Source organism: Python bivittatus, unplaced genomic scaffold (assembly GCF_059951505.1).
Source record: "Python bivittatus isolate LINGU-HERP-01145 unplaced genomic scaffold, Pbiv_v1 ctg000320_np1212, whole genome shotgun sequence".
Lineage (NCBI taxonomy): Eukaryota > Metazoa > Chordata > Lepidosauria > Squamata > Pythonidae > Python > Python bivittatus.
In genome coordinates, this window is record NW_028277052.1 from 4,741,737 (window position 1) to 4,765,011 (window position 23,275).

Genomic DNA, 23,275 nt, shown 5'->3' on the forward strand with positions numbered 1-23,275 from the left:
ACAACCCCATGAAGAGGCAAGTAAGATTCACTTACACTTGAATCTTTCTGATCTGACAGACTGGTACTCCTGGCTAACACAAGCAAGCCCAAAATTTAAACCAAGTTCTCTGCTCCCAGTCAGTGAGCCAAAGATCTCCGCTTTTTGTTCTAAGTGACTAACACATTGCTGGGATGTATCCCAACACTGTGGAGAAAAAGGAGAGATCTGGTGAGCTCTTAGACTTTCACAAATTGCCTTCTCCTTTCCTGAGTGTCAGATGAAACAGCAACAATTTCTGAGCAAGGTTATTCCTGAGGAAATTCCAGAATGGTCTCCTCTGTGGCACTTTCCCCACCAGATGGTTTCTTGGATCTGTAGGATTTTTCTCCCACCTTGCAACAATGAACAACTAAGGCTGAAAAGAAAGGAAAAGAATCATCCAGAAATGGGTCCATGCATATCCAGTTATTTCCTCCATTACGTTTTTGCAAATAAGCAGACTATTATTCAGTGGCATCAGGAAATTTCATATTGCCCTGACATGTTCTCATGACACAGAAATCCAGACATACTGTAGGTCCTATCTAGTAGATATCAGCTTGCAAGATGCAGTTGGATCATTTTCTAGCTGGGAGAAAAAAGTCATTTCAGCTCGTTTTTGGTGCTGTGCATCCAGGAATGAGCGGAACGGCAATTGATCTCAGGTTACTTCCAAACACAACAGTTCAGTGTTCCTTTTCACCACTGAAAAGAAGATTATGTTCTGAAAGAAGCTGCTTTCTGCCTGATCATGTGAAGGAACTAACAAGGATATCATCCATAGGTCTAGAACTACTGGATATTTGAGGAGGAATGACAGAAATAAATGCTTTGCATTCAAGAAGCCAAGTCAGAGTTGTGCAAAATTACCACAAAAAGAGCTGTGAAAAGCATAGCTAATTTCTTGTTTTTTAAAGTAATGTTTAACAAGATGGTCACGATGGGGAGGTTTTTTTAATTATTAAAAACCTACAGCCTTACCTTTCCCCAGTTGCTGAGAAAACAGTTGGGTGGCATGGATGTTGAAACCATTCAGTGCCATGAGGACTATAAACTTAATGGTTATTATTTAACCCTTTGGGGCCTGGATGTAAAGAAAGTTCCTCCTGCCAAAATCAATAGATCAAATAAGTTAGAAGTCACTTAAATTGGACTGGTTTTAATGGCCCTTTGGTATGATCAAATTTCTTTGGGAAATGGCCCAACCTTAGAGTTCAGAAACGCATATTCTCCATCACAGATTACATTTAATTTAGAAATCTTTCTGCATCTAGACAGACAGAAGAAAAACATACCAGGTTATGGGAAAATGTTCATTTAGCCTAACCTCTAAGTCTTCTCAACTGTCCATTTGTCTTCGAATTGGCCCAGACTTTTGTAATTATCCATCATCCTTAGGCAAAAGAGTCCTTTAGTTTTCTTTAAATCAGTCAATCCTTTGATTAAAAGGTGAGCCTTAACAGCTCCAATTATTAACCTGAAAGGTTTACTTAGCCAGAGAATGAATAGCACAAATTTGCTAATTATTGCTATTATTTATAATTGTTTAATGATGGGGGAGAATAATATCTTAAATGTCAAAGTTCCTATTTTAATTGCCTCAAAGGAGGCATGGGGATCATTATGTTGATCCAAGGGGGGGAAATATACATAAATCTTATTTTCAATGCCCCAGGAAAATCTGAAGATATATTTAGAAAACACATGGCATTTCTATTGTTACTATGTATGTGGATGGCACAAGACCCCAAAAGCTAATTGTGATTTCATTATAAATTAGTTTTTTACAGTTAAAGCATGACTGAGGTTTACTTCAGTAATCTGATTCATTAACAATAGAAGATCAGTTATGATACAACAAAGAGGGTTTATTTAAAAAAAAATTTAATTTAAAAATCAGCACAAAAGGGGGCAGTTTATTTCACATTGGTGCCAAAATAATTTCTTACTGAGATGGCTTTCTTTTTAAATGATTTGTCGTTGCCCTTACATCTTAAATAAATCCTATATGAATTACGCTGGCAGCCTTGCTGACCAAAAGGTAGAGCAAAATATTTGAAATGTGTGCTTATAGATGTCTGTAGAAAAAGCTTAGCATGTATTTGAAGGAAGCTGAAGGTTTTAACTCCACCAAATTTGGATGGAATTGCTCCAGAGCAGTGTTTTCAAACTTGGCAACTTTAACGTGTGTGGACTTCAACTCCCAGAATTCCCCTGTGAGCATGATGGCTGGGGAATTCTGGGAGTTGAAGTTCACACATCTTAGAGTTGCTAAGTTTGAAAAAACACTGCTCTAGACAATTTCTACAGCTATCAATCAGAAAAGAAAGTCTAAAGCTATTGATTTCTTTCTTCCTTATTTATTTATTTTTCCTGGGAAGTAGAAGCAGCAGTGGGGAAACGTGGGAGGACTGCAAATGGATGATGCTGAAATGTCAATTACTGTAACATTTCACAAATGAGAAATGGTGAAGGTACAGTCAAAACTCCTTTGGAAGCATCATGGCCTCAGTGAGGTGCCTTGAATGCAGCCATAATTAGTTAGCTGATATGGCTTCCCATTGCTAATTAAGAGCAATAATGGTCATCAACTAACCTAGGGCATCGATCTTGATTTTGGATGTATAGGTTAAGAGGAGTCAAAAAGGATCCCGTATCTGTGGACAAAGCCTAAAAAATCTGCCAAGTCAAGGATATGGAACAGATTCTCACCTAAGTTAACTCATTGAGTTAGGCAAAATGTGAGCAAAAGAACAGCTGGGTGAAATGTCCTTTGGAAATTCTCCAACAGTTTAGTTGGTGGAGAAATTAAGTGGACTTGCCCAGAGGAAAGAGATTTTTCCAACTTTTCCTGAAAGGCAAGATTTCCCTCAGAAGTGGCTACACAAATCTGAAAAACAACCATTGGGAGGAATTCCTTAATTCCTTTTCTCAGGAAGGTAGGGAGCCTGCAGGCCATCTGATCCCAAAATGAAGGAAATACCATCCTTGGCCACTTCACTGCTAAATCAATGCAAAACCCCAAACTCCACCTAAAGAAAATTCATCTCCCTTGACGTTTCCAAAGCTGTTTCTTTTTCATCAAATTGGATAACCACGGAAAGAAACAAAAGGCAGAATTGTTCTGCCCAGCACCACTCAAAGGTGGAACTAAAGAAAGAAATCCAACATCTACTACCTGATATTTTTAACGAGGCTTGCTCTGCTGTTGAAATATGGTCTCTCTTCTAGTTCTGTCACCCATGCGCCGCCTCCATGACTTGCCTTCAGGAGGAGTCTAATTGTGCTGAGAAGATACAGGGAGGTGGAATGACCAATAGGGCATTATGTTTCCTTTGTCTCCAGGGAAGAGAACAATCAACAAAGGTACCGGTTCTGCTCAGTTTCATCTATACGACTGCTCCCTTTCCCCGGCCTTTCCAATAAATTGTTTTAACAATATTGGAGCCTGGTTTTCCTCAGGTCCAATTATACGTTCCTGCTTCCATGTCCTGCCCCTCTTCTCAGAATCAGAGCTTGAGGAACCTAAACGGAGCATTTTTGTTGGCAAAGGTACAGCCTCCAAAATGCTTTCAGGGCTGGCCAATTAAAACAAGCCCAAAATTGCTGAGCAAAGTGTTTTGTGGCCAAGATCTGCTTACATTCCCTTGTTGGAAGGAAATGGGAGGCCTCTTTCTCTGATGCGCAAATACAACACAGAAAATGGATTTCGCTTGCTTTTAAGAAGCCATCGCTATAATAACATAACACTCCCCCGAAAAAAACTTCATAACCCCAAACTTTTAGATGTTAAAACCTACATAACTAGTAATAACTTGGCAGAGTTACATCTGGATAGGATCTATTCTACCAAAGTGATGCTACGTTACCTTATAATCAGTTTCTCAGGTGGTTTTCTTTATGGGACTGGTGGGGGGGAGGAAGAATCAATGCTGCCAATTGCTAGGAGTAACCCTACAATAGGAACAAATGAATTTTGCTCCTTTTCCACTCTAAATTTCAGTCCTGCACCTTGAAAATGACTTGATACCTATATCATATGGATACCTCCTAAGTTTTGGAATACTACCGTTTAGGAAAACTAGATTCAGATTTGAGCTTGGTGGCACTGAAGCAATTTCTGCTTTAGCACCAGACTGGTGGAATTAGTAATACATAGCTTCTGAATGAATTGGATTACTTCTCAGAATAGTTGGTGGCTTGATTTTTTTCTGTTCTTATATTGGGTTAAATCAATGGTCCACTTTGCTTAGGAATGTTTGCACTAGCCCTACTCAACCTAGTATCCTCAATGAGTTGGACTTAATTTCCAAAAGCTGTGCCTCCAGAGTTTCAACCAGGAGTCTTTCTTGGCTCAACCAAATGATGCTTCAGATGGAACCAAGGACCTTCTGCCTATGAAGCAAGTGCTGTTCTACTCTGCTACTACAGCCCCTTCCTTAGAGTGGTGCTTTTAGATCACCAAACAATTTTGCCGCCAGCTGGAGTTGGAGTCGGCAATATTTTGGTGGCTGGAGACTGCGAAAATTTAAGGGAACCAAGGCAGACAAGGATGAACCTTTAGTAGAAAATAACAGCCAGGGTTTATTTGAGCTGAAGCAGAGCCCACTTTAGTGGACTGCAATACGGATATCCATTGCTTCCTTACCCAGACTCACTTGCTTACCTGTGGTCTCTCAGTCTGCCTAGCTCTATAATCCAATAAGACCTATCCAAGCAAGCTTCTCCTAATTTTAGCCCTCAATCTGTTACAGTTGGATCTGTCACCTGGGTGCAGAGGTACACTCTGCACCCAGGTTGTTGTTGTTCAGGAAGGCTTCCTTTCCCAGAATCCTCAAAAGCTACAGCCTGCTTATGTTACCAAAACTCTTGTTTTAATTGTTCAATAATATACGCTCCCCCATAAGCTGGCCTTGTTTTCAAAGCAATAAAGAGCCCGTCCCTTTCCCCACTAACTCGCCATCAATATTGCAAGTGCTAGACAAAGCATGGTTTTATTGGGACATCTGAGGATGGGCTTGGCAACTAACACTTTGGCCTCCAAAGAGGATGAGACTAGAAGGCTGGAGATCAGTAGCCAGTGCCGCCTTCTCTTTGTGTCTTGCACTTTCATTGAACTCCTACTTTGATTGAGGTGGGCAGATAAATGTTGAAGGCAATAATCCAGAAATTCCACCCCAGCTCCAGAGAAGGGAAGACTATCGCCATGACAACTTGGCTAAAAAGGGGAAAGAGGGCACAAATATTACTCTGGCAAGAGAAACATATGCTTGCAGGAGAGGGAGGGGGGTACAAATTTAGATTTTCATCAGTCAACTGCCCTGATGTATGGCCAAAAAAGTAACTCCTTTTGATTTTCTCCATGACAAAGTTACGGGCTTACAGTGGCGTAACTGAGATGACGATATGGTTGATAGTCCTCAAAAGAGAACAACGTCCTAGCAGATGGTCTTTGCATTCTGATTCGGAGGCCAAGCTATAAGAAGCCAAAGGACTTTCTAAACCTTTGATTACTGACCGATGCATTCGCTTTGGGAGTCACAAAGGTACAAAAACTCAGCATGGGACAATTCTCGTCATTTTCTCATCTTTCTCTTCTGGGCAATTTTCTTCTCCTGGCTGTTGGCCAACACCTCTAGCCTTGTTAACTTTTGTGTTCTAGTAAAACACCTGCAGCTCATTCTGTGTGAAAGAGAAAGAGGGAGAGGGAAGGGGAAGGCAAATCTGCCATGGGTTGGGGACAAGGAGCCCATTTATCCTTTTGTTCCATTTTAAACATGTACATAAGACAACTGAGGATCATTTGCCTTGGTCTGTCAGAATTGGGTTGCAAAGTGAAGAAGCTCAAAACACACCCTATTGCTTTGAGGAGAGCTTATATATTCTGTGTGTGCAGGTGTGAAAGTGTATGCGTGTGTCACAGGTATTTTAGGTGCTAGATATACATAGAAATATATCAGGAGATTGACAGACTCAACATTTGAAATTCAGATGAAGCCTGGTAGGACATCAACTTCAAGCTTGGAAGGAAATAAGTGTCTCTGTCTCACTCACTTAGATTGGAAGGCTGTATGAATCTTCCCCATTGGTCTAGCCCAGTGTTTTTCAAACTTGGCGACTTTAAGATGCGTGGACTTCAATTCCCAGAATTCTCCAGCCAGCATGCTGGCTGGGGAATTCTGAGAATTGATGTCCACGCATCTTAAAGTCGCCAAGTTTGAAGAACTTTATGTTGGCTGGGGAATTCTGGGAGTTGAAGTCCACACATCTTAAAGTCGCCAAGTTTGAAAAACACTGGCCTAGCCTGATCTAAACATTAGTCCCTTTGCCTTCTGTCCTTGCTTGTTCCTGGCTTGGCCCTTCCTTGTGCTCATAGCAGTTCAGCATCCCATTTCCACTCCAGGATTGTTCTTTGACAAATACACACCATGAGCTCTTTCAACACTCCCCAGAAAAACATCTTTTGAGTATTCTCATGTGGTCCCAGCAAAATAAATAAATAAATAAAAATCTCATGTAGAACTGCACTTTTTAGGAATTTCCCCATCTACTGGGTGGAGGTTGTGTATACAATCATTACAATATTCCCCCCAGCTTGTTATCTTTCAGATGTGTGGATATATAACTCCTGGAATTGAAATACAACAGGGCAAAACATCAGTCCTAAGCCCCTTTTGGTATATTTTTCATGTTTTAGTATTGACACTTCCTTTCCCCTATTTATCCTGTCTTCTTTTTCCTGGCCACTAGAAATTTGTCTGCAGCACTAAAGGAACCTAAACTGACAATCCCTCTGTGAAAATCTGCAGGAAATTTTGAGGAAAGATAACCCTAGTGAAAATTAGAGTCTAGATAACAACGATTTCCCACGGTTGAACAAAAGAAGAGCTTTATTGCCTGGCTAGATTAATTGTCCATTTAACTCAGATCTCTTCTGCAAAAGTATGCAACTTTGCATAGCCCGAGGGCCGTAATTTAGAATGGCCTTGCTTGAAGTCATGCACCAAAAATAAAATAGGGGCATTTTAGACAAAACTAATTAAAATTCAATTCAATTAGTCAGTGGGGTTGTGGTTCTATGACTTTAAAAATTACAAGCTGTGGCAATTTTGTGGAGACTCCAGGGACTGCAACCAAAGTTTTGGAGGATCATACGTGGCTTAAAAGCCTCAGGATGTGGTCCCCTGTTTTACTCAGTCCTAGTATTGAAACCAAGGATTGATTTTCCTTCTGCACATAACAGCATTTGCTTGACCACTGAACTACATGTCTAAGCCTTTCTTTTTTAGACCCAGTTTCTAAGGCAGTTACCTATGTTTTATGGTTATTTATCATTATCTACAGTTTATTAAATCGCAATATTATTAATGATTTCTTGTGTGGCCTAAATATGTCCAATATTTATATTCATTCTTCCAGCGCTAAAAAGCAAGGGACACACTTTTTTAAATCCAAGGTTAAAACAGGGCACACAAAACAGTCTCTCTCCACAAACAGAGGTCACTGCCTCTCAAACAAGAGATACAGTGATACCTCTACTTACGAATGCCCCTACTTATGAAATTTTCGAGATACGATCAGCTCCGGCCCCAAAAATTTACCTCTACTTACAAATTCGCCTCGACTTACGAGCCATTTTCTGCCCGTTCCACGTGGTCCGCGGCCATTTTCTGCCCATGCCACGTGGTCTGCAGCTATTTTCCGCCTGTTCCACATGGTCCGCGGCCGTTTTTCCGCCCGTGCCACATGGTCTGCGGCCATTTTTTCCGCCCTGCCGCATGGTCAGCGGCCGTTTTTCCGCCCCTGACGCGTGGTCCACAGACGCTGGAATGGATTAACGGTAATTACATTGAACCTTATGGGAAAATTTACTTCGACTTGCGACCAACTCGACTTGCAATCAGAGTCACGGAACAGATTAAGTTCGTAAGTAGAGGTACCACTGTACTGAGAATATTTTAAAAAGAGAGGTCTTACTCCTCCTACGAGAGACTCCACCAAACACTCCCTTTTCTGCCCCAAAGTATTAAATCAAATCTGCTGTGAAGCAGAGACCTGACCATTTTCATTTTTAATCATCCAGGAGTTTCAGTATGGTAGCCTTAATCGAGAGTGACAAAAATAGTTGGAAAGCCAAGCTTCGTTCTCTCTCAAAACCTCTCTGGGAAGCATGTGCAATTTATTTTTTTGCCCTAGTGCAGCAACAAAATATTTCAGTGTGACAAATAAAAAAGATTTTAAAATAATATTTTTACTGTTGGTCGCACAGTTGGCCAGATGTTTAGACTGGATTTGGCATTTTTATCTACTGATCGAATCCTTCCCAAGGACCTGGGATAGACAGATGTTGTTGTCTGATGGTGCTAAAGGTATCATTGCAGGATGGAAGCTGTTCCAGGTAAAGCTGCCTTTTGCAATGGACTGATGGTGAGTTTGTCAAGGCTGATGGTCTTCAAGTGGTGCTCCAGATGTTTTGTGATCGCAACTAAGGCACCTGTTACTATTGGTACTACCTTTGCTTTCTTTTGCAACAGTTGTTCTACTTCTCTTTGCAGGTCTTTATATTCTGTGATTTTCTTCAGTTCTTTCTCTTCTATTCTGCTGTCTCCAGGTATTGCCATCCAGACTTTTTTCTCTTTCTTATCAACAATTGTTAAGTCTGGGGTGTTGTGTGGCAGGTGCTTATCTGTCTGAATTCTAAAATCCCAGAGCACTTTAGCTTCTTCATTTTCTCCTACTTTGTCTGTTTTGGGGTCCCGCCAGTTCTTGCTTGCAGCCAAATGGTATTTCTTGCAGATCTTCCAATGCACCATTGTTTTTACTTTGTCGTGCCATTGTTTGTAGTCAGTCTGTCCGATCTTCTTGCAGCAGCTGACTAGGTGGTCCACTGTTTCTTCAGCTTCTTTGCAGAGGCGGCATTTTCTGTCTTCTCAATTCTGGCTTTGTGTGCATTTCTTCTTAAAGCTTGGTCTTGTGCAGCCAGAATTAGCCCCTCTGTCTCTTTCTTCAACTTTCCTGCTCTTAGCCATTGCCAGGTCTTGTTGTTATTTGCTTTGCCTGCTAGTTTTATCTGTGTGTGTGTACTGGCCATGTAATACTTTGCCTTGCCATGTCTCTTTTCTATTCTTCATTTGGTCTTTCTTATAGACCAGTTTGGTCTCTTCGGTATTCAGTAAGCCTTCATGGTGTACTAACTTCAGTGCATCTTCTTCACTGTCCTTGAGATATCCTTCCTATGCCCTTTTTTCTTCAACTGTCTGGTGCACTTGCAACATTCCACGCCCACCTATGCTCCTTGGTAAGTAGAGTCTGTCAACGTCGCTGCGTGGATGAAGGGCATGATTCATTGTCACTATCTTTCTGGTCTTCCTATCCAGGGCTTCTAGTTCAGCTTGAGTCCAGTCCACTATTCCACTGTGTATTTAATGACTGGAACTGCCCAGCTGTTAATTGCCTTGATGGTATTTCCTCCACTGATTTTGGACTTTAAGGTTTTCTTCACTCTCATGATGTATTCACTACTAACCTTCTTCTTGACTTCAGAGTGCTTGATGTTGTCAGCCTGAAGGATGCTCAGATATTTGTAGCGATCTTCTTCATCCAGACTCTTGATGTTATTTCCATAGGGCATCTTGATTTCTTCAGTTTTCACTATTTTTTCCCTTTTTGATGATAAAGGTGGCACATTTGTCCAGTCCAAACTCCATTGCAATATCTTGGCTGTATATTCGGACAGTGTTGAGCAGCGATTCTATTTCAGATGGTGTTTTTCCATACAGCTTCATATCTATCTATTATTATTATTATTATTATTATTATTATTATTATTATTATTATTATTATTCCTCTGCACATAGTTTAGGAGGAAAAGAACCCATCACATTCTTCCCCTTTCATTTTTAAGCTGAATATAATGCCATTTTGGGATGATAGAGTAGGAATTCACTAACAAATGTAAACTTCTGCTCAACAGAAAGTGGGAAGCTCATCATCAAGAAAAAAGTGCTCTAACTGTAGGGGAGTCAACTATATCTACCTTCACTTAGGATATTCTATTCCTTCTCCAGCCTGGATGTCTGCTTCCTCCCTCACTTTGTATTGTGGAACAAAGGGCTTGCTGAATTCCTATTTTGGGAAGGAAGAAAGCTACAGGGGCGAGGAGGTGCAGATACAGCTGTACTGGACATACCAGCAGGATTGAAATAGCCTAATTTGTCCCGAAGAAGGGAGTGAAGAAGGGAATGATTGCTTTTTTCCCCAAAAAGGGAATGAAGATTTCCTTCACTTTTTACCTGCATTAACGTAAGTGTGATTGTTGCCAAAAATGTGTAGATCTGTTTCCCATTTTGAAGTGTGAAATTTCATGAAAATGGCAACCCACACCCCCACACCCCATTTTGGGGTGCAGTTGGAGAGAAAGGCTAGATGTGGTAGGGGCTGAAGGTGGCCTGTCCTGCTGTAGGATTCTTTGCTCTCATCTTTGGCTTTTTTGAGGTGGGGAGAAGACCCACCCCATTAAGATCTTTTCCCCTGGTTTCTACTGTCCCCAGGAACACTATGATTATGTTCCTATTTCCCTCTTGTTTTATAATAGATAGGTTGGGACTCTATCATAGCTCAGTGTTTAAATTTGCTACCAGAATAGAATGATGATATGATTATTCATCATCATCTGGAAGTAAGACATTCCCATATCGACTGGAGTTTTTTTGACCTTGTTGGTTTTCACACTCCAAAGATTATTAATACACACCTAGCTCACACAGATTTGCCTTCGTTCAGGGATAGAGGGCTGCATGAACTCTGAGATGACACTTCTGCATGTATCAAACAGGGCTGCGGCCAGTTATAGATTAGTCCATCATACATGGTTACTATTTAAGGGACCATAAAATTGCAATTTTGTTTCAACAAAAAACACACACAGTCACACTTCTTGAATGTATTAACATATGCATACCTTTCTGAGTATCATCTCTTTTTATCCACTAATCTTGGAGCAAAACAACAAAGAAGGGTTGTATGCAAAACTGCATCCTGTTTTTAATCTTGGACATTCAAGGGTAGGTTTTTTTCTTCTAACAGGATCTCATTACACAAAGCTCTCTCTTTTTCCCTTTTCACAACAATCCTGGGAGGTAAGCCAAGATTGAGTCCTCATACCATGGAAGCTGAATTTCTGTTTAAGTGCATCCTTCCATCACCAGAAAAAATTTGCCTGCTCTTTTGGTCTCCAGAAATTCAGGAAATCAAATCAAGTTAAATTAATCAAACTAAATAACTTTTTGGTTGAAAATATTTGGAGCTCGCTTGGATTCTGTTGTCCCATTTCCATAGTAAAACTTATGTGTCATCTCTTCTGACCAATAAATCAACCAGGGAAGGGAAGGGGAGAGAAGGGGAGAGGAGGGGAGAGGAGGGGAGGGAATTAGTTTACAAAGAGGGCATAAAAACTTGGAACTGATTGGCTCATAAAGGACAAGGGGTGTAGGAATCAGGTTACATCCAGTCTATGTCAGTATCAATCATGAGTCCATTCAGTTTCACATTATTCTGTAGATGAAGGCTGCAAACATCTCTACTTTTATCTCATATGCAATTTTCCTGACCTAAGGAAGACTTTTAGCTGCATCTTGCATGCAACAAAAATACACATTTTTATGCCTGATGTCCCTAACCCACCAAAGTATGTATTTTTGTGTATCAGAAGCTCAAAACTATCTGGCTTTGTGTGTATCTTCCAATACACTGTTGGGTGCTAGTTTTGACCCAACTTGCACTACAGGCCCTAGAGCTATGCAAAGCTTTAGAGGTGCCCAACTTTGACAAAGGTGTTTACAAAGCACGTCTCCAAAGCAGCTTTGCCAAGTGTTATGTATAGACTCTGATTCTATAAAATGGAACACAGCAGTCACATCTCTCTGCCTGAGTAGATGAGCTTCTCTGCGTGACCAGAAGTCCATTTCCATTGAAGAGTTGTTTCAAGAGCCTAATCAAAGGGAAGGTCCTCATGCCCCCAAGAGGATGAGCTCCTCACTGGACTGCCTTCATGTCAAGATGAATGTTAGGACCTCATTTCATTTTGCTGGAAAAGAAATCTATGCCAAGTTGTGGCAAATTCCTCATAACAATATCTCTAGATTACTTACACGTGATCTAGAAATCTGGAAAGCAGTTGTGGGGGATGTCTTGACTGGGATCTTTGGAAAATAGGACATCTTTTTGCATCTTTCCATCCAATGTGTGTTGCAAAACATCTCCTAAGAATGGAACAGAAGGACAGGTGTGTTATAATCTTCTCCAGCAAAACAGTCTTGCAGCCTGTTAAAGATTAACAAGTTTATTGTCTGTGAAAAAAAGAAACAACCAAAAACAGTTTCTCCACAAAATGGGTGAGTTAGAAATCATCAGAAGATTCAACTCCATTTCTCACAGATGAAACAGAGACCTGGGTTTCTTAACACACAGTGTACATTCTACAACTTTTCAGTGCAAAAAAAAAAATGTCTGTGTCACTTCTTCTTTGCTATTGGCCACTATATATTCAGCTCCACCTCTCTTTTTCACCATCTTCTCTTCCACCTCCTCCACAATCTGCAATAGCTACATGTAGGTACAATCAAGGGGTGGTGCAAAACCTCTAGAAGGACTATGCTTCAATGAAATACCTTCTCTGTGTGGTGCATGCCCTGTGGAATGGTATCCCCCAGATATTCATGTTGTCCCAATTCCTGCCATCTTTTAAGTGAGTCTTGAAGTGAGTATGAAAGTCCTGGGGGCTTTTCCTGGGATGAGGTATTGTTTTTAATGGATGCTTTGCAAGATCAGAGCTTGTCCTTTCTGGTTTCCATTTAAAAAAATTAGTTTGGCCATCTTTCTTTTTTTTTAATTGGTGGTCTTTATCAGTCACACTGGATATTAAATGGTCTCATTATTGAACAACACGCCCCATTTGTTGCCACTTCACCTACTTTAATCAATCTTCCAAGGGAATTCCATCTGGGAATCTCATCTCATCTGGGGCTGAGAATGTAAAACTAATCATCGAAGCTTTAGAATAATTACAACAAATGAAAACAAACACACATGATGTTCTTTTTCAAGGTATTCCCCGTGGTCAATGTATTAAGCTAGCTGTGGACCCCAGTCTGAGTTGGAAGAGAGATCCTAGATATGCTTTGCATGTGTGTGCAAGATCCTTGGGGCTGCTAAGCAAATATTCATGTGGCCAGGAATTGGACTGGAGATTATATGAGAACTTGTAGCAGCTTGAGTCTTTGGGCAGAATGGAAGGTGGAGAAAGCTTGAAAAATTATTTGAAGGCAAATTGACCACATCAACCCCTTCAAATTGAGTTGCTGAATGGAGTCAGTGTGTTGAACCACTCAACTTTGATTCAAAGATTCCATGGCCTTTTATGCACACTTTAGTAGAGAGAATCAATGACTGGAATCACAGATTCAAATTAACTCAATTCAACTCTTTAAATTGCACTGCAAAGTTGACCTGAATGGATCCTTCGAACTGAACAGCAAATTCAAATCAGATCTTGGCTGATTCACAGCCCCTATAGAAACCAGCACTTGTAATAACTTCAGATTGCCAAGGAACTCAGTTATTGCCCGTGAAAAAAAAGTAACTGTGTGGTGTTGCCTTCCCCAACCTTTACTTCCTAGGTGTCATTGTTATTATTTAATTATTTACATTTGTTATAACCACCTACTAGAGTAGACTTGGGGTAGCTTACAAAATCCAAGAGCAATAAAAACAGTTAAAAACATACAACAACACAGACAGCCCGGGCTAAAACAGTCATAACCGTTACAAAAACCACAACAAGGGGCTCAGAAACACATTATTCCCAGGCCTGAGACCAAAGCCAGATCTTAATGGCTTTTTGAATCTCAGGAGAAAGGATACCACCCAAATCTCTGGTGGGATGCTGTTCCAGAGGTCTTGATATCACTCCTATCACCTTCATCCAGCATGGCCATTGATGATAGTCTAACACACCTGGAGGGCAACACTTTTGAAACAGCTTATAGGGAATTTGAAAATGCATCGGTTCTGGAGAAGAGATTAAAAAGTGCTTCACTTCACAGTGCTCAAAGTAGTAGGACCATCACATGTGCAGAATTACATACTGCATGGAAATGGAAAGTTTCTGCTGAACACTTAATTCTGACCCAGGACTAGTTGAGCATGATCTGAAATGGATTGGGACCCAAGGTCTTCATTGCAGAGTATATAAAGAAAGAAAGAAAATTCAGGGGTTTTCTGTGACTTTTTCATAAGGTCCAATATTTAAAATCTTACAATATAAATTCAGTGTGCAGGACTAGTTAGATGCAGTATAGCTTTATCTAGTGGATCTTGAAACTGATAAATGATCTGAAAAATCCTCTAGTATTCATATCATGATTTCCTGAGGCCTTCAACATTTTTGAAAACTGGCTGGCTATGATGTTCTACTTAGTTTATAGGAATATTGACATACCAGCTCCACTAACTAAAGTCTACTTAAATCTTCATTTGTACCTATTGACAATAGTGAGAACAGTTCCAGATGGGTGACATGTGTCCTACATTAATTCTCCCCAACCTGGGTGCCTTCCAGATGTGTGGACTCTAAAAAATCTCACCCATGCTTATACAAGTTGGGAAAAATTCTGGGAATTTAAATCACACCTCTGGATGATGCCCAAGAAGAAATTCACTTTCTAGCTGGGGAATTCCACCAAGATGCCTCCATTTTTATAAAGATCAAATTGAAAAAACGTCTTGTGAGAAACTCATTTAAACAAATGGAAGCTATACAAAGACTAACAACACCACAAATGTAAGTACATCAGACAAGGCAACAGAGAGAAAAAGGTAGAATTCCTGAAGTTAGGGTGGTCATATAATAATTAAAAGAAAAACTCTGCAGGTAGTACAATCACTTCTGGAAGGTGACCAGAAGTGATCAACATACTGCATTTTCATACATTAGCTTTCTACCAACAATGCCTTCCAGATTGCTGGAATGGCAATTCCCAGAATTCCAAATCAGTAGGGGCAAAGGCAGTAACAATGTCTTCTGCCTGAAGATCTAATGACCATGGTCATCTCACCACATCTCTAAAGTTGGAGAAGTCTGTCATACATTTCCCTATCATTTTAAGAGTAACCCTATACTGGTGAATAAATGTCCCCAGGCTGATAAAGTGGTTTTCGAAAGATGATTTTATTCACAGAGAAGGAGAATTTGCAAATTAATACCACCAGCAACTGCAGCAGCAACTTCTTCTTTTCCTCCTCCTCCTCTTCTCCTTTTCTCCTCCTCCTCCTTCTCTGTGAATAAAATAATTTTTGGAAAACCACAAAAGAGTTTTTTTGTGTGGGCATCTTCAAGTCAGCTTTTGACTCCTGGTGACTGCCTGGATCAATCCCTGCAATTTTCTCTGCATGATTTCAGAAGTGGTTTGCCCTTGCCTCCTTCTTCCTAGGGCTGAGAGAGAGGGACTGGCCCAAGGTCACCCAATTGGCTTCATGCCTAAGGTGGACTAGAACTCAGAGTCTCCCAGTTTCTAGCCTGATCTCTTAACCACTACACCAAACTGGCTGTTGCAGTCAGAGTTGCCCCAAGGAATGATTAAGTACTCTAGACAAGAGCCATTTCTTCTATCTGAAGATCAAATGACAAATCCTTTTTTCTCTTACACTCAACATTTTTATAAAAGCTGATGGGAAGGAATGAGGTAAGCTAATCTTCATTGCTGATTAATTTACTTATTTTGGGGAAACAGCACATTCCATTGGAGATCCAGGCCAGCTCAAAATATTGAGAAATCTATTCAGGCATCTTCCAGAGTAACTGAGCTGAGGACACTGGAAGGGAAGGATAGTGAGGGGTGGGGTGGGGACACAGAGAAGGTGTTTTCCACTGTTGCTAAGACAGATTTCTTTCCTCCAGCTCATGGCCCCCTCCACTTTTGTATCATCCAATCCTGCCACTTCTTCTCTCCATTGGCTCCACGGTTGTATCGAATGATTGTGACAGGTTTGCGTTCCTCTCACTTATTGGCTTAGTCTGATGGCCTATTATCAGGGGAAGCAAATCAGATGCTTAATCAATAGTTGGCAAAGGCTGCAAGAGGCTACATTAGCATCACACCACTGGCTGTCTGGGTGTCTGCCTTTGAGATAAGAATCAAATGAGCTTGTGACATGATGGAGCAACTTCCTGATTCCATTTCGGTTGTAGAGGGAGGAAAGCAACTGCTGGAGAGAGCTTTGGTGCTCAAAACAGCAACCTTTCCTACCCAGCCATTTTGAAGGAACCATTTGTGACTGCTTGTCTTCTAGGAACATCTTTTGGTTCCCTCACCACTCCCTGATGTATTGCCCTAAGAAGAAACTCCAAACCTAATTCCTACACTTGTTTAGAAAGATTTGGATAGCAATGAAATGAGGTATTGGACCACTGTGCTGGAAGACTTCACTACCACTAGCGTAGGATAGAGATTAAATGCTTCATCAGGAAGGGACAGTTCAGGGTCAAATCTCCATCCAACCATGAAGCCAGGGTGGACTTTAGACTAGTCACTTTCTCTCAGCTTAACCTAACTCACAAGGATTGTTATGAGGAATTCTAAATAGAGCTCAGAAAGCAGCAACATGACTACAGTAGGGGATGAAGTCATGGATTCTCCCACTTTGTTCTTCTAACGCCAGTTTGGTCACCACCCTTTATTCCTGCCCACTTTGGGGAATCAGGTTCATCTCCTCTAGGCTGCAAAATGGGATCATTGGGGGAACCAATAAATCTGAGGAGGGACCAGAGAGGAGAACCCATGGATGGACAAAGTGCTTTCAACCAGAGGTCTCTAGAGTATTCTCCAGATTGTAGCCTGGCAACACTCAACTTCACCACCTGAAAAAAGCCTTCCCATATAAAACAGAAAGGAGTTCCTCAAAGGAGGTTTCTTGTTTCTTTCTCTTTGATTCAGAAGATATGAGTGCATTGTCTTATTACAGCTAGCGATTTCAGAATTCCTATATAAATTCAACATTAAATTAAAAGCATCTTTCTTAGAACATGTGGACTTTGTCTATAGCCCAGAGTCACTATAGAGTTGGGTGGCCTTATAAAACAAACACACAAATAAATTGTCTTTCCGCTTCAAAAAAAGATGATGGGGAAATGGTTCTAAGTAACAACCAACCAACCAAATTGAAAGCTACACGGAGGAAGTTTACCCACCCTAACCATTGGCCTGGTAGAGACTGTGGGCAAGATACCCTTCAACGCAGGAGTTCTAGTATAGTCAGTTAGGGGATTAGACAGCCCTTCAGACATGTCTGAGGCTTTCCAGTAATATTAGGGGATAAGTTTTCCATTACCCAATGCTTGAATTACAGAGACATATCTATTCTATCCCCCTTACTTTTTGTGATAATCTTGTCAGCAATGGTGTTTCTAATGCAACAAGAGAGAGAACATATTTTTGCAATCTTTGAAGGACTGGTGAAATTCTCACAAGACCTAGGCTTTCATGTCCATACAGGGCTTAAAAAAAATAAAATAAAAATCTTTCCTACCTGGAAGTGCTATGACAGCTGATAAGGTCTTCAGAAGCCACTGAGAATCAGGTACCTTCCAGTTAATTTTCAGATATAACAGTCTGTGTGAATAAGAGAATTGTTCAGTGTCCTTGTCATTCTTTTCCATGGATGAAAACAAAAAACAAAACTAGGCCAAAAAAGCACAAGTCTTATTAATAGTGGTGTTGTGGTAATCGTGATCCTTATTGTATTGTTGCTTTTATAACTGATTTTTGTTTCCATTTTTTAATCTGTTTTACACGTCTGCTTTTATGATATGAACTGCCAGGAGTCACTTGGAATTGCTGCAATTTAAAAATGCCACAAATGAATTAAAAACACAAGTACACACACACACACACACAGAGCACAAGTTCAAGCAGACAATCTGAGTCCCCAAGGTGAAAGAATTAAGAAGGAACCAGCTTTCCCAGATGTTTCTAACATCTATTTCATATATAATGTGGATATTATTTGACATAACAGATTTCATTATGGACAACTTGGCCTGACTTTGGAACATCAGTTTGGGGATGCGGCTTCCAAAGGCTACGATTTTTATAGTAGTGCTTCAGCTCCATATTTGCATTTAAAAATGGACCTTGGACTCAAACAGACAGGGCAACGTTATCAGGACTCTAGCGAAGTTTCACTATACCTGGTGAAGAAAAACTACTTACAAAAAAAAAAAAAAATCAACGTCTCCTGTTTCTTACCATCTCCACTTCTCATTTAACAGCATCTTAAAAGCCAGGATGCTGCTGTCCCACGGCCATTACTTCGCAAGAGTCTTCTTACTCAGTGGTATTAAAAATGGGTGACATGCTGTCCCACCATTATGAGGTGGGGCCGTTGTAGTATAAACCTTAAAATACGGTTAATCAAAGACTTCCCCACCCCCACCCCCCAATCCTGGAAAAACTGAAAACCCTAGCCCCAGTTACATATATGATACTACGTAACTACTACTCACTTTTCAACACATGCCACTCTCCAAATTATTAAAGGGAATTTGGTGGCTGTTGGTGGCTACTGGTCTTGATAGTCATAGACCAGCTGCAAAGACACCTTGTAAGGAGCAATTGGGGAACAGAACTTGGAGCTCCTAGGAAGTCCTTATGGTCTCCATGCAATCCAAAAGCTGGATTATATAAGCCAGTGTTGTCCAAACTTGGCCACTTTAAGATGAGTGGACTTCAACTCCCAGAATGCTGGCTGGGGAATTCTGGGAGTTGACGTCCACTCATCTTAAAGTGACCAAGTTTGGACAACACTGATGTAAGCCTTTGTCCTGTTCTACAAATGCTTCCTCCTCCTCCTCCGTACTTCCTACAGATGCATTAAATATGCTGGAGGACAGATGACTGACATTCAAAACTGGTTAATGTAAGTCTAATCTTAAGTGCTGGTCAGCTATACATCTCTCTGGCTTCTTACAGACTTCATCCAAACAGCTCCTACGTAGAGCAGGCCAACAGTTACCTGCTCAGAGCCTGTGTTTTTCTTCCTGTTCACTGTTTGCTTCCCCAAGTTTTAATCCTTTTTTTTTTTCAGACTTGCATCTCTCATTCCATAGATCAACATCCTCCCCTAAGCTTGAAAGCTTTTTTCTTCCTCTTCCCCAATTAACTGGCCAGACATATCTAAATAAACTGGGGTACAATGACTTTATAGCTCTGGCAGAGATGGGCCAGCCGTGATGAATGTGGGCTCTTAAATGAAAGCAAACAGAAATAAGCCTCGCTAACAAGTCTCCAGACTGGTTCCTTCAGGATGATAGATTGACAAAACATTTGCTTTTTATAACTCCAAAACCAAAATAAGCCATTGACCCAGCTGCGGTGCCATGCTAAAACAATCATGGCTCTATCTGGGCTTCTCCAAAGGACAGCATTTTGTGGGCAATGAGGATAGAATCGTTTTAGACTTTGCACAAATGCCGAGTGGACAGATTTGAGGTAGGGACTGGTATGAATGAGAGAGGTGGGAGGAACAATCTTGAGTTCTGTGGTTTTACAACTTTGAGAAAGAAGGAAACAAGTCTCAGATTTAAGACCCACATTGGATCTGAAAAGAACACGCTCTGGAATGTAGCTGCATAAAATATCTCCTTGCACAGAAGCCCTCTCTGGTCCATGCCACGAACAAGTTCCAATAGTATGGGAAATGCAGGTGGAGGTACTCAGTGTGGCCAGATTCAGAAGGTCTGTTGGCTTTTGAGCATGGCTGCCCAACCTTTGCCCGGCTGAAGACCACATTTGCCAAGAGCCACACTACAAAATTCAACAAACAGGTGCAAGAGGAGGTGTTGTTTGCTAGGTTGGTGAACGAATGATGTATTGGTGTGGAAGTAGTGTGCTTAATGACCCATCTCCAAGAACATGTTTGGAGACCAAACTCATCTTACAAGCCAGTTCACTGGAGGGTTTCCCAGCCATCTCCCTCTGCATTTCACTCCACTACAGACTGGTTCATGTCCAAATTGTTTTCCCAAGGAGGAGAGAAGGGGATAGAAGAGAGTGTGGAAGGGAAAGAATTAGCTTTGTGGGGAGCAGGAAGAACCAGTTATTTCAGCCATTGTCCCTCAGTGCTCATTCTGTATCTTAAACAGGCATAAATCTTCAGATGACTTCATACTTGATGAAATGCACCAAGAGTGGGCAAAGGCTATGTCAAGATCAAGCAGGGAACAACAAAACCAGGATCTCTTCTGCATAAAACATTGGCATGGCCTTCCTTATGATGTGGACAGAAAGAAACTAGAAAACGTCTCAATGAAAGGGAAGACTGGGGTACATCAGGTCTTGGGGCTGCCAAAACACCTTGGCCTAGCACAGTGTTTCTCCACCTTGGCAACTTTAAGATGCGTGGACTTCAACTCCCCCAGGCTGGCTGGGGAATTCTGGGAATTGAAGTCCACGCATCTTAAAGTTGCCACAGTGGAGAAACATTGGCCTAGCATCTTGTCAATCTGCCTCCCCCACCCAAAGCTGCAGTGTTGTAGCCAACAATAGAAGACAGGGTTGTTACTTGTATACAAGTTGCTCACAGAAGGTCATGGCTACTTATTTACTTCGAAAAAAAATGGCGGGCCCCATAATTGATTGAAAAAGAAAAAAGGGGGTGGAGTCAAATGATGTCATCTCCATCCTGTCATTCAGGCTCATAAGGGTACCCTTCCCTCTTCCCCCAGCCTTAAGGAGTAGAATAGCTAGGGAAGCATCTTTCTGCATTTAAGTTCTGTGCAAAGGCCTTGTAATAGGCATACCTCCAACACACACGCAGCATGATGGGTTTTGCACTCTTTTTGAGAAGGCCCCACTTGCTAGACACGAGAGACAAGTTTGCAATAGCATAAGAGTAAAAATATTGGGGCAATAGAGAATGACACCAGTAAAAGTGGAGAAGAGATGATTACTAGGAAAAGCAAGATTCTCGTAGGTCCTGTCTTTAGTGGTGACCCTATTTATAATCCAAAATTCAATGAGCTTCAAGCTTTCTTTTTTCTTTTCTCTTTTCCTACAGAAGTTTTCTATGTAGTCCAGCACCGTTCTGCATTCTCCACCATAGAGTCTTCCTAAGGTATAAAAGTTTAGCTCCTGAATTCATCAGGAACTCTAATTTAGAATTAATTCAATCTCGACATTGGAATTAACTATAAATGCTTGCGGACACACGGCAGTGATGTCATTCTTACGTGCCAGGGCCTGTTAACGCTATACAATCAGGCTTTTACTCTTGGGGACCTACTATGCATATTAGAGTAGATTACAGGGTAAAACAGATTGCACAGTGCCACTTAAAGTTAAGGCAATGGATTTTTTTTCCCATAGTCACAGCGATGTTAAGCTGTTGAGACAGCATCAGAACAGCAGAGTGTAATTATCTCTTAGAGTGTGTGTCTCCCAGAGTCGATCTTATTATGGTTTTTTATGCGCTGCTTAGTAAATGAGAGCTAATTAAACCGTTGAGCGAAAGAGAGGGAAAAGTCTGTCATAACTGAATAATGAGAATAAAGCAGACCATCCTTGTGTTCAAGACACACTCTCTGGCCCAGCAAATGTTTGACACGGTGCACTACCAAAGCACTTGGGTTGATTCACCATAACACTGTTTACTGTGGTCGACAAACTTCACATTAGTTCTAAGGGCTTAAAAAAAAAAGGAACAGAGTCGAAACTGAAAGGCATCAAGGGGACCAATCCATTTTGGCCCATCCTGGGGACTGCATCTTTTGCTTCTGTCCAAAGTGAAGCAGAAGAAAAACTCAGCCCCTTTTCTGCACAACCAGCCCACCAAGATTCCTCGGGGCTACATGGCAAAAATATGGAGCAGACCTATTGCAGAAATCCGTTTTTATTTTCTTTTTCAAAAGAAATACCAAGCAAAATTGCATGGTCAAAGCTTCCATAGGCTTAGTGTATCTGTCCTTTTTTAAAAAAAAAATGTTAAAGGGGGGATCTGATCCTCCAGCAATATCATCACCACGCAGCCTGCCAAGTCTTGGAGGCCCCTCAAAAAAAGCGTTGAATGTTGCTACTGAAAAAGTTTCCTACCTCTCTTTTAAGGGAGCCAAGACAGACCCACACATACTAAAAATGGAGGTTTGATCACACAGTTTCAGCCACCATCTTGACTTATTTGACCCCTCCTGCGGGTACCTCTGAAAGAACCCCAGTGTGTGCCCCTCTCTAAAAGATGTCAAAGCAAAGCACCCTGTGATCCCTAGAAATACTTTCATTTTCTTTTTCTTTTAAACCTCTAATGTTCTTTTAGCCTCGTGCATAAAGACATTTGCCAGTCTGAGTAACTTTCTTTCATGTTTTCCTTGTTTCAAAAATTAGGGGAATTCTCTCTCCGCTACCGCAGTCAAATTCAATCGGTACTTTTGTTTCTGAACCACGAAAAGATCCAGGTATACCTGTGGCCGTCACTATTCAGGATGAGGACACTCTTAGAAAAGAAGACTTAGCAACCTTCCTTCGGGCAACCCAAATGTTGCTGAATGTACATGTGTTCAGTTTTCCCAATGCAAAACACTCAAAGCTTTGTTTCTCTATTGCAAGTGGGTCTTTTTTTTTACAAAAAAATCAATGTTTTAAACGGTGAAAATATTTGAAGTTTGGGGACATTTGGAATTTTTTTGTCCCAAAGTGAATAGAATAAAATCCTGTGCTTCTGCTCCCAAGGATGTCCAGACATGCTCATTCATCAGTGGAAAATAAAGGGTATTTAATTTCACCTCCAACACCCCTTCTGTCCAGTAGAGGGCAGTAGCACACCTAGACACCAATTTGTCCCTAATTTCTCTGCACTGTTGGCACATGGCGTTAGGCTCAGATGTGAATTTCCTGCTTCCTCGGACTTGGTGCTCCGTAGAGGCAACGCTGATTGTACTTATCTCATTGCTACAGAGCTCCATATGGGTCCATCTGTGTCCAGAGCATGGAAGTGAGGGGTTGTTCATAAACCAAGAGCTATAAGCAAACAAAAGATGGGTGGGTGAGTAGGTGGGTAGGCAGACATCAGATCACATCGATCTTTAGATAGATGATAGACAGACAGACAGACATTGCAAAACAATTGGCCCAGGGTGTGCAGACTTTGAATCTTATAGATGCTGGTTTCTTCCCCCCAAGCAAATTTCTAGTCCTTATAAGAGCAAAAA

At 41.1% G+C, this 23,275-nt stretch overlaps 1 long non-coding RNA gene across 2 annotated transcripts in view; it reads right to left on the minus strand.

Moving 5' to 3' along the window:
- LOC103058777 (uncharacterized) overlaps positions 1–23,275 on the minus strand; it is a 191,636-nt gene that overhangs the window by 124,783 nt on the left and 43,578 nt on the right. For both annotated transcript variants that reach the window (XR_015795833.1, XR_015795832.1), the window contains exons 2-3: positions 17,605–17,687; positions 12,171–12,281 (exon numbers count right to left, since the gene is read on the minus strand). This is a non-coding gene — a long non-coding RNA (uncharacterized LOC103058777). The remainder of the gene's footprint in view (positions 1–12,170; positions 12,282–17,604; positions 17,688–23,275) is intronic.